General features: G+C 38.0%; 1 protein-coding gene across 1 annotated transcript in view; it reads right to left on the bottom strand.

The window, feature by feature from the left end:
* Nucleotides 1-10,893, bottom strand: part of CASK (calcium/calmodulin-dependent serine protein kinase (MAGUK family)) — a 232,579-nt gene that overhangs the window by 220,300 nt on the left and 1,386 nt on the right. The window lies entirely within an intron of this gene.

Genomic DNA, 10,893 nt, shown 5'->3' with positions numbered 1-10,893 from the left:
GAAGAGACTGGACAAAAATCGTGCACCTATGGATGAGGACAGTGGGTTGGAAGTGAGGGCAGAGAGTGGGGCGGGAACTGGGAGGAGGGGAGTTATGGGGGAGAAAAGAGGAACAAGTGTAATAATCTGAACAATAAAGATTTAATTTAAAAAAAAAAGAAATTTAAAAAAAAAATACTAGCCAAATTTAAGGATTTCATCAGCCATAAGCTTCTATGATGAATAATGCCTATAATCAGAATGATTAATAACTTAAAAATAACTAAATTAATATTGCACATGTATGTGACATGACATATAAAGGATAATTCATTAATGCTTAAAACAATGGGGCTTGTCATTTCAAATATTTAATTTATACACTATAATTTTTTTAAAATATATTTTTATTGATTTCAGAGAGGAAGGGAGAGGGAGAGAGATTTAGAAACATCAATGATGAGAGAGGATCATTGATGGGCTGCCTCCTGCACACCCTACACTGGGGATTGAGCCTACAACCCAGGCCTGTGCCCTTGACCAGAATTGAACCTGGGACCCTTCAGACCGCAGGCTGAAGCTCTGTCTACTGAGCCAAACCGGCCAGGGGTATAATATGATATATTAAGTCTATGATCAGGACTTTGAAACATGATCAACCTGTTCAGAAATCATATTTTATGGTATTTTTTATGACAATAAGACAGAATAAGCCATAACATCTTGGAATTTGTTGGATTATTTCTAACCATTTCAACTGTAACCCATAGTGGAAGAAATGGTGACATTAAGAAAATGCAACTGCAAATAATAGGTTTTGGCAAATGCTTTCTGCATGCAAAACGAGGAGATATAGATTTATTAACTACACCAGTAATTATTTCCCAAAATGTACATAAATTCCCTATGTAAATTAACTACTAAATATTCATGTTTCCTGAGGAAAACAAGTGACAGTTTTTGATTATGCTATCGAGTTACATTAATCAGAGTTCTGACCATACAGAACAATTTGGAAGATCTGAAAACCAAAACCTGAAGTTAAAACGTTTTGCCTATATGCCCAAATTTTTGTGGGCTACTTATTCATTTTGTGGGTGAGCATATAGATTATGAGGAAATCTTAAAAATACTTTTATCCTAGCCGAAACCGGTTTGGCTCAGTGGATAGAGCGTCGGCCTGCGGACTGAAAGGTCCCAGGTTCGATTCCGGTCAAGGGCATGTACCTGGGTTGCGGGCACATCCCCAGTAGATGTGCAGGAGGCAGCTGATCAATGTTTCTCTCTCATCGATGTTTCTAACCCTCTATCTCTCTCCCTTCCCCTCTGTAAAAAGTCAATAAAATATATTTTTTTAAAAAAACACAAAAAAACTTTTATCCTAAAAGTCTAATATGCTAAGTGTCCAGTTGAGCGGTCGGCCGTTCAACCAACCAAAGCATAACATGCTAAGGCTGCTCCACTGCTCACTATGACATGCACTGACCACCAGGGGGCAGACACTCCGACCAGTAGGTTAGCTTGCAGCTGGGGTCCAGCCGATCCTGATTGCGCTAGACGAGCCGGACACGCCCTAGAGCCCTCCCGTGGTACCTCCATGGCTGGCCAACCTCCCGCGTCTTTCCCTGGCCCTGATTGTGCACCGGTGGGGTCCCTGGACTGGCCTGTGCCCTCTAGCAATCTGGGACCCCTCAGGGGGTGTGGAGAGCCAGTTTCAGCCTGATCCCGCAGGCCAGGCCGAGGGACCCCACTGGTGCACCGAGCCTCTAGTTTAAAAATAATTGTACCCTAACAGAAAGTACCAAAATAGTACGGAGAGGTTCTGTACTGTTTCCCCCAGTTGTAACACCTTATTTAACCAACTGCAGTACAATATCAAAATCAGGAAATTGACATTGGGACAGTTGACAGAACTTATTCATATTTCACCAGTCTTACATCCACTCGTGTGTGTATGTGTAGAGCTATTCAATTTTATCGCCATGTGTAAAACCATGTAGTCACCACCACAAACAGCCCCCACAATGACCATACCATACTCTTCGTTTATAGTCACAGCTACCAATCCTCGCGCTTTTCACACAAACTTTGTGGTCTCACGTGACAATCTATTTTCCAGTTCCTTAACCCCTTCCCCAACAATTTTTTTGTTAAAAACGTTTCTTTTTCAGACTAATTTTTTTATTTTGGTTCTATATAGTATTTTTGATGCTGGTTATGAAAACAGTTTGTAATTATTTTTTCTTTCCATTTTTGTGGTTAAGAATAGTATTTCCTCAGAAAGTTTCTAGATGAAATTATTTAGAATGGTACGTATGTAGCTGGTTTTTGAAGGTAAAGTTTTAGACGAGTATACTCGTTGACGACTGAAAAAAGAACATTTTGTGAAAACGTGTATACACGTTTCTGCCGGGGAAGGGGTTAATTTTATGACTTTGAAGCTTATATAAAAAATCATACAGTGTATGACCTTTAGAAATAGTTTTCTTTAAACATGGCATAATTCTCTTGAGATCCACCCAAGTAGTTGAATGCACCAATAATTTTTTCATTTTATTTCTTTTTTTTTTATGAGTACTATTTCATGGTAGGGATGTGCCACAATCTGTTTAGCCATTAACTCATTGGAAGACATTTTAGTTCTTCCTAAATTTTACCCATTTCAATAGAAATTTTATGAAAACCTTATTATAGGTCTTAGTGTGAACATAGGTTTTCCTTTCTCTGGGATGTACATTTCCCTAGAGTACAATTGCTGGATTGAATGGGAAGTATATGCTAAGTTTTTTTAAAGAAACTGCCAAATTATTGTCCAAAGTGACTGTGCCATTTTATACTCCCACCAGCAACATATGAAAGATCAATCTTCCTCACAGCCTTGCCAGAATATATGATGATTTTTTTACAGAGAGGAAGGGAGAGGGATAGAGAGTTAGAAACATCGATGAGAGAGAAACATCGATCAGCTGCCTCCTGCACACCTTCTATTGGGGATGTGCCCGCAACCAAGGCACATGCCCTTGACCGGAATCGAACCTGGGACCCTTCAGTCCACAGGCTGACGCTCTATCCACTGAGCCAAACCGGTTAGGGCTATATGATGATTTTTATTGTAGCTGTTCCAATTGCTGTGTAGCAATATCTCATTGTGGTTTAAGTCTGTTATTTCCCTAATAGATAATGATGTTGAACATTTCCATGTGCTCAGTAGGAACTTTCTGGGAAAATGTCCATGTCTTTTACCCACTATCTAATTGGATGGTTTCTTTTGCTTCTTTTTACTGTTGAGTTTCGTGTTGTTGTTTTTTCCATCCATAGATTGTACATTTGGTGTCATGTCTAACCACGCATCTCCTAGGTGTCAATGATTTCCTGGTATATTTTCTTTTAAAAGTTATGTAGGTTTATGTTTTACATTTAAACCTACAATTAATTTGTATATAAGATGTGAGGTTTAAGTTGAGGTTCAATTTTTGGCCTATAAATGCCCAATGCTCTACCACCGTTTGTTAAAAACAACCAACCAACCAATCCACATACTATTGAATTGGGTTTGAAGCTTTGGCAAAAATTAGTTGGCTGTTCTTGCATGGGGTTACTGCCGGACAATGTAATGTTTCATTGATCTATGTGTCTATGTGCCAGTACCACAGAGTATTATTTCTTATAGCTATATAAGTCTTAAAATGGGATAGAATGATTTCTCCCACTTTATTAGTTTTTCAAAACTATTTTACTATTCTTGTTCTTTTGTGTTACCATTATACATTTTATGATAAGCTTTCTACAGCCACAACAAATCTTCCTGGGATTTTAACTGGAATTTTAACCTATATATTTCATATGAACAAAATATATATTATGTGATCTCTTGTGATTGGTTTATTTCGCTTATCATAATGTATTCAATGTTGTCATCTGAAGTATCAGTATTTCATTCCTTTTAATGGCTAAATAAATATTCCACTGTATACATATACCACATTTGTCTAACCATTCATGGGTTGATAGACATTTTAGGTTCCACCTTTTGGTTATTATAAATATACTGCTATTAATATTCATATACAAGGTTTTATGTGGACATATGTTTTATTTCTCTTGGGTAGGGACAGGCCATGTCTTTTACTCACTAACTGGATGGTTTCTTTTTCTTCTTCTGCTTCTCTTATATTTTTACTGTCACAAATTATCCCTGTTTATGCTGTAAGTTTGTTGGTGATCTTATTCATAGTTTTGTGACCTTTTCTTCTTTGTTTCAGGTAGAATGACCCCCATTGAGTATTTCCTGCAATGGAGGTTTCCTGGAGATAAATTCCCTCAGCTTCTATATGTCTGGAAAAGTCTTTATTCCTCTTGCATATCTAAAGGATAACTTTGCTGGATACATAATTCTTGGTTGGTAAATTCTTTCAGTCATTTGAATATTTGGTTCCGTGCTCATCTAGCTTGTAGAGTTTCTGCTGAGAAGTCCAATGATAACCCAACTGGGCTTTCCATTACAGGTTACTTTCTTCCTTTCCCTTGCTGCCAAGAGAATTCTTTCTTTGTTGTTAATTTTTGACATTTTGAATACAATGAGCCTTTGGAGAAAGCCTATTTCAAGTGAGGTAATTAGGTGTTCTGCTTCCTTCTTGGATTTGAGGATCTAGCTCTTTCCATAGGTTTAGGAAGTTCTCATCAATGATTTATTTAAACAGGTTCTCCTTGCCCTTCTCCCTCTCTTCTTCTTCTGGTATGCCTATTAATCTTATATTTCTCTTTCTGATGTAGTCAGATAGTTCTCATAGAGCTCTTTCATTTATTTAATGCTCAAATCTCTCTCTTCTTCTACTGCATCATTGCTAGATTTCTACCCTTGATATCACCAATTCTCTCCTCCATCTGGCTGGCTCCATTTGCTATGCTCACTAGTTCATTCTTGATCTCTTTCCTTGAGTTCTTTATCTCCAGAATTTCTGTTTGGTTCTATTTTAAAGTTTCAACCTCTTTGGTAAAGTACTCATTTTGTTCATTGATTTGTTTTTGGAGCACATTAAATTGCCCATTTTCTTGCTTATCATTGATTTAAAAAATGTTTTTATTGATTTCAGAGGGGAAGGGAGAGGGAGAGAAAGATAGAAACATCAATGATGAGGATCATTGATTGGCTGACTCCTGCATGCCCCCTACTGGGGATTGAGCCTGCAACCCGGGCAAGTGTCCTTGACTGGAATAGAACCCAGGATCCTTCAGTCCACAGGCTGATGCTCTATCCACTGAACCAAACCAGCTAGGGCCAATTTGTTTTTTGTTTTTTTTTTGGTTTTGAGCTGTGTAAGTTCTTTGTAAGTTTTGGATATTAACTGCTTATTGGATGTATCATTGGCCAATATCTTTGCCCATTCAATAGGTTGTCTTTTTGCTTTGTTGATGGTTTCCTTTGTTGTGTAAATATGTTTTAGTTTAATATGGTCCCATTTGTTTATTTTTAGACTGTTTTATTTTTATTTTCTAAATGTATCCTTATTGTTGACAGTATTACAGATGTCTTTTTCCCCATTGACCCCCTATACCCTGCATCTGCCCCTCTCCCCCAGCCTTCAGCACACTATTGTCTGTGTCCATGGATTGTGCATATATGCATACACATTCTTTGTTTCCCTTGCCTGAGGAGATATGTCAGAAAAAATATTGCTAAAGAAATGTCAGAGACAAACTAAAAAATCTTAATGGACCTATTTTCAAAAATGCTAATTCTTTTTGCTATCTGCTCAAATTTGCCATTGAGCTCCTCCAATGAACTTTCATTTTGGTTACTGTCATTTTTAACTCTAGAATTTCTATTTGGTTCTCTTTTTAAAAACAAATTCTATGTCTTTATGAATAGTGTCTATTTTGTGAAATACCATCCTCATATTTTCCCTTCAGTTTTTCAGACATGGTTTCCTTGATTTCTTTGAACACATTTAAAATAGCTGATTTAAACTATTATTCCGATAAGTCTAACATCTGGGTTTGCTCAGGGATAGTTTCTATTGATTGTTTTTTTCTTTTTAATGAGCCATACTTTGTTTTTTGCACATCTCATAACTTTTTGTTGACAACGAGATGTTTTAAATAATGTGTTAACTCTGGAAATCAGAATCTCACCTCCTCCAGAGTTTGTTGTTAGGGCTGCTATTTACTGGTTTAGTGAGTTTGGGGAGCTAATTCTGTAAAGTCTGTATTCTTTGTTGTGCGTGGCCACTAAGTCTGCTTGGTTAGCTGTCTTTGTTCACAGGCTTTGTGTGTGTGTTGGGGCACAGCTTCACGGGTCAGGGAGGTGCCACCTCTGCCTTAACATTCAACTCCTGCTTCCACAGCCTGGAAGTCAGCTCGAGGTGAGAGCCTAAGTCCCTTTAGATCTTTTCTGAGCTTGTGCACAATCCTACACGTGTGCCTGTGCATGGCAATCTTTGTTTTCTTTTAATCCTCTCCCAAGGATATGCTTTTTTTTTGTTGATTTGAGGGAGAAAGGGGGGGCGGGGAACAGAGGAAAACATCAATGTGTGAGAGGAACTTTGATTGGTTGCCTCTCCTATGCACCCCAACTGGGGAGTGAACCCACAACCTAGGCATGTGCCCCGACAGGGAATCGAACCCATCACCTTTTGGTGTACTGGACCACACTCCAGCCAACCAAGTCCCCCTCATTCATCAGCTTTTATTTGTAAGCTTTTAGGGTAGCTTTCTGCTTGCCCCACTGTTATCTTCTGCCTCAAGCCTTGCACGTGGAGTCTTCCAGGCAGATCGCATAATGACAAGTTCCTGGGCATGAGGCTGTGAAGACGTTCTGTCTCTGTTCTGCCTCCTCTGGTGGCAGCCAGGCTCCTGTATATATATATTTTTTTTACCATGATTATGAACTGTTTTCAAGGATACTGTAGAGCTAGAGAGCAAGGACTGGACCTGGCGCCAGTTAAAATGCCACAAAGGTCACAGTTCTTATCAAGAATAAGCTGGTTTCCTTGAAGAAATTCTTCCTGAAAAGCTGCAAGCCTTTGGCAAATTTCCAGAGTTCCGAAGAAGTTAATTGTGACAGCTTTTGCCAGCTCTACCCTTGCTTTTATGGAGATGAGAATTGTCGATGGTCCTTACTCCTCGGATTTTGCTGACATCATCTGCTATTTGGAACTTTTAGAATGAGATAGTCATGAAGACTAATCAAACTAGAACCCATCTATATTCTTTCTAGAAGATAGTTTAATTCACATTCCAAAATAAAACCATCATTTTGAACTTTAAAAATTAAACCATAAAGAACTGAGTCCTGCCAGGCCAGTGTGGTTCAGTGGTTTTGAGTTTCGACCTATGAACCAGGAGGTCACAGTTCTATTCCAGGTCAGGGTACATGCCCGGGTTGTGGGCTTGATCCCCAGAAGGGGCGTGCACCAGACAGCCGATCAGTGATTCTCTCTCATCATTGATGTTTCTCTCTCTCTCCCTCTCCATGGAATCAAAAAAATATATTAAAAAGGAAGAATTGAGTCCCTTCAGGATCTCAGAATTCTGTCAATTCAGTTTCCAATTCCATCCATCTTACCTTCCTTATGTTTCCTATAGTACTTTGCCTGAATTAAATTTGATATCTAAATTTCACAAGAGCCTCAGCAGAGTAAAAGGTAGAATGTCTGTTAATTGAAAGTTTAAGATCATAATAAAGGAATTTCATTAATGGGGATTGTGTATGTAAGTATAAAAATATCCTCAAGTCAGAAGCAATATGCCCATGTGAAAGAAGATATTCTGAACCATTTAGGAAATCATATGACTGTGTAGGAACATAATAAAACCTGTGGATTCTCTTCTTAGGAAAGTGAACATATATACATAATTGTGCATACAAAGGGACTCGATTCTTCTTTTTTAATATGTTTTTATTGATTCCATGGAGAGGGCGAGAGATAGAAACATCAATGATGAGAGAGAATCACTTATCGGCTGTCTGGTACACACCCCCTTCTCGTGACTTATGGATATTCTGCAGCCTGTACATTAAAAATCCCCATTGGAGAAAAAAATTATGATTTTAATGGGAAAAGAGATATTCAAATAATTATAATATCTCATCTTCAGTGGAGTAATAAGAATTTAAAACATTAAATCATATAGAAGTGGTCTCCAACCAATGTACATATTTCATTTCAAAAGCTAATTTGTACATTATACTTAGAGTTATTGCGTATGCTTTCTCATAAAAATGTTAGTTGGAGACTATTAAACTGTAAGTCTCTTAAGAGTAGCTGCTCTTTTTATATGTGTAAGACCTAGCTAAATAACAGTACGTGTTAGTGTGAGGTGACCTTTTATAAAATGTATTTTACTCAATAATATATTTGAATACAAATGCACTAAGAAAAAGTGTTGAGACAATGATCAAATAAACTACAAAGACAAAAAATGGAAAGAATAAAGAATAGCATGTTAAATTGTCTGTTGCCGGAGACAGGTTTATTAGAAGAGAATGTAATGGTAAACACAGATACAGTATTTCTAGATATTCTCATATGAACTTATTTGAACTTTTTGTTGTGTTCAATTTCACTTCAAAATAGGCTTCTCCTCTCTTTAGCCATGAATGAGGTCATTTTGGACCCTAACGATCTGTATACTGACTTGCAAGGTCAAAAGGGATCACATGTTTTGCCTGTAGTGACAGGAAAAGAGTTAAAAGACGTTGGCAGTGGGGATGGGGGGGACAGTGTTCAAAGAGGTTGTAAATAATGAAAAAGAAGTTTTATTATTTGTTATATCTATATCTTATAATGAAATGTGTTCAAGCCAGAATAAAGTAAGCTAGTGTGAGGAATGTTTAACTCGGATGAAAATCAGATAAAGGCATAATACACAGAATTCAACTGGATATCTACCTATACAAAAGCCTAAGCAAACATTACGACCAGTTGACCAAACAACCTGTCGACTGGTCGCTATGATGATGCACTGACCACCAGGGGGAAGACACTCAATGCAGGAGCTGCTCCCCTGGTGGTCAGTGCGCTCCCACAGCCAACCTCTTGTAGTCCCTCCCCCCCAGCTGGCCTCAATCAATCGCCGGCCAGGCTGAGGGATCCCACCCGTGCATGAATTCATGCACCCGGCCTCTAGTCTTTGAATATCTACAGGCTGTGGCCCTACCACATAGGATCAATGGAATGACCTGGCCTTGTCTTCAGAACAGGACTTGAAGACATGTATGTAGCCAAAGCAATGAAGGAGTGCGCTACAATTTCCCATATATAATAATAAAAGCATAATATGCTAATTAGTCTGGACGTCCTTCTGGACATCCTTCCTTCTGGACAAAGCCGCAGAGGGCAGGGGCCAAGGCATAGGCAGCAGAGGACCCTGGAGGCAGTGGCGGCGAGTGGGGGCCACGGTGGCAGTGGGCAGGGACTGGGGCCAAGGCCCTTGCACAAATTTTGTGCACCAGGCCTCTAGTATATTATATTAGGTAAAGGCAAGACTTAAACCAAGAGGCATGGACTACATGCCAACCCCCTCTTTTAAAAATGTTTGGCATTTGACTCCCTGATAGGTGACAATCAAAAGAGGATCAGCCGCCAATAAACATTCTCAGCCAACTGAGAAGGTAATTAATTGTCTCCCTAAAACCGTCTTTGGCCTGGACAGATTCAGAATTAGGTATAGTGATGAACGAAATCAACATATTATAGGTATATTGAGTAATTGACTTAGACTTTTCACTTGAAACTGGACTCTTACTAACAGTTCATCAACAGTATCAGAACATTGAACAAAATAAAGATTCAACGCATCGATATGTTTAATAAACTAGGTTTATGCAAAATTACCTCAATACTTAGGAAGGTTTTATTAGTTGATAAAGGAACAGAAAACCCAATACAGTATGTTAAACTTAAATGCAGTTGAAAAGTTTTAGGAGACACAATTTAGTTGCAAAGCCTGATTAGAAGTAAATTTTAAATTCTGCTAAATGTATAAAATAATTTATGATTTAAATAATAACCAATTCTAGAGTATGAAACCATGAGATGTAAAATCTTGAAATCTTACCATAAAATTTCAAGGAACTGAAAAACCAGTTACTGATTCTTTATGAATAACAATCTCCATGAATCTTTTATAATCAGCATAGAGATAATAATATTTCAAAGATTTACGGAAGTATTTAAAAGTAATGATCCTAAAAAAAGATCTGCAGGAGCCGATTAAGTTGGAGCTCATACTACGTGGACTTCTACTTCCCAAAGTAGCGTAACTGGATAAAATAGAAAGAGGCCATTCTGTCTTAGGTTTTCCAACTGAAACTGCCACCTGCATTGCTCCTGGGATTAAAACGGAAAGGACTAAAGAAAGATACATCTTCTACCAGACTGTGAAAAAGTCTTGAGTTAGAAGACAGCTAATTAGAAAAATATAATAATTGTGACATATGAAGTATGAGCATATTTGAATTGTGACTACAGGAAACTATGGCTTAAAAACTATAAAAATAAATAATGTTAAATGCTTACATACGCTTTTTAAATATTTATACATGAATATGATCACATATCAATGTCTTGAAACAAAATTTTAAGTCCTGCAAGTCCTAACAGTACTGATCTTTCAAGTTTTCACATATACACCCTATGTGACTTAAGCCAATGTGACATGAGTCTTTTAGTGCTTTTAGATCAGTGGTTCTCAACCTGTGGGTCGCGACCCCTTTGGGGTCGAACGACCCATTCACAGGGGTGGCCTAAGACCATCAGAAAACACATATATAATTACATATTGTTTTTGTGATGAATCACTATGCTTTAATTATGTTCAATTTGTAACAATGAAATTGGGGGTCACCACAACATGAGGAACTGTATTAAAGGGTCGCGGCATGAGGAAGGTTGAGAACCACTGTGTTAGATC

The sequence above is a fragment of the Myotis davidii genome, unplaced genomic scaffold (genome assembly GCF_000327345.1).
Source record: "Myotis davidii unplaced genomic scaffold, ASM32734v1 scaffold530, whole genome shotgun sequence".
In the NCBI taxonomy this organism is placed as follows: Eukaryota; Metazoa; Chordata; class Mammalia; order Chiroptera; family Vespertilionidae; genus Myotis; species Myotis davidii.
This window is presented reverse-complemented; position numbering and strand designations above follow the sequence as displayed.